Genomic DNA, 873 nt, shown 5'->3' on the forward strand with positions numbered 1-873 from the left:
GCTTGTAGCTTTCAGCTCAGTGTTTGGCTTCAGTCAGTTTGGTTTAGTCCCAACAGCTCTCACCAACCCTCCATATAGCTCTCCCTCCCTCACTGAACACTGCTGACGTGCCCTGAAGCAAGGCAGTGATTGGTCAGCTGAGTGCAGGTGAGGAAGTGGGCGGGGTTTGAACTTCTCTCTTCACACAAACTGTTTCTGTCACTTTTTATGTGAACAACTGAGGTCAACTCTATGAATGTCTTCCAGGAGAGACTGTGTGAACATGGAGATGTTATCTCCATGTTTAAACCACATCATTTTCTAGAATAACCTGAGTCTTACTGTCAGTTACAGCTTACATCTGATCAGCTGATGGACGTCGTCCTTTAAAGTTAATGTCCCAGTCCTTCGACCGGTCGCTCTTTAAAGACAGACAGCTGGGTTCAGGAGAGTCTGGTCTCTGCTGCTGGATCCTGAAACAAACAGAACTGATCAATGTGCATGTTGGATAAAAACTTGTGATGCTGTTTTCTGCTTCAACACAACACACAGAGCTTTGAGTGTGAATAATGATGGAGCAGTGATCTGAGTCATGGACAGTTAGAGATCCTCATCTCACCTCTGAGCTCTGGTCTTTCTCTCATGTTCCCCACACAGAGTGGTTTTAGAGGGAGGGGCTCCCTCCTCTCTGTCCTCACACTGATCCATGCTGCTGAGTTCACATCCACATCAGCTCACACACACTTTCTACCTTCATCTGCAGAGGAAACACACATCATTCATCTGCACATCAACTGAAATGTACATCATTCCTCCTGTAGAAATATCAGCTGCTCCTCCACTGACTGGCTCTTCTTCTCTGTTTCATATCAGTGTCAGTTGAATGCAGTCAGA

At 46.0% G+C, this 873-nt stretch overlaps 1 long non-coding RNA gene across 1 annotated transcript in view; it reads right to left on the bottom strand.

Moving 5' to 3' along the window:
* Nucleotides 1-873, bottom strand: part of LOC147817808 (uncharacterized) — a 251,195-nt gene that overhangs the window by 248,683 nt on the left and 1,639 nt on the right. Inside the window, exons 2-3 of the long non-coding RNA XR_015438663.1 lie at nt 599-736; nt 339-452 (exon numbers count right to left, since the gene is read on the bottom strand). This is a non-coding gene — a long non-coding RNA (uncharacterized LOC147817808). The remainder of the gene's footprint in view (nt 1-338; nt 453-598; nt 737-873) is intronic.

The sequence above is a fragment of the Seriola lalandi genome, unplaced genomic scaffold (assembly GCF_002814215.2).
Source record: "Seriola lalandi dorsalis isolate HSWRI2012SDOR001 ecotype SW California unplaced genomic scaffold, Sedor1 jcf7180002054887, whole genome shotgun sequence".
Lineage (NCBI taxonomy): Eukaryota > Metazoa > Chordata > Actinopteri > Carangiformes > Carangidae > Seriola > Seriola lalandi.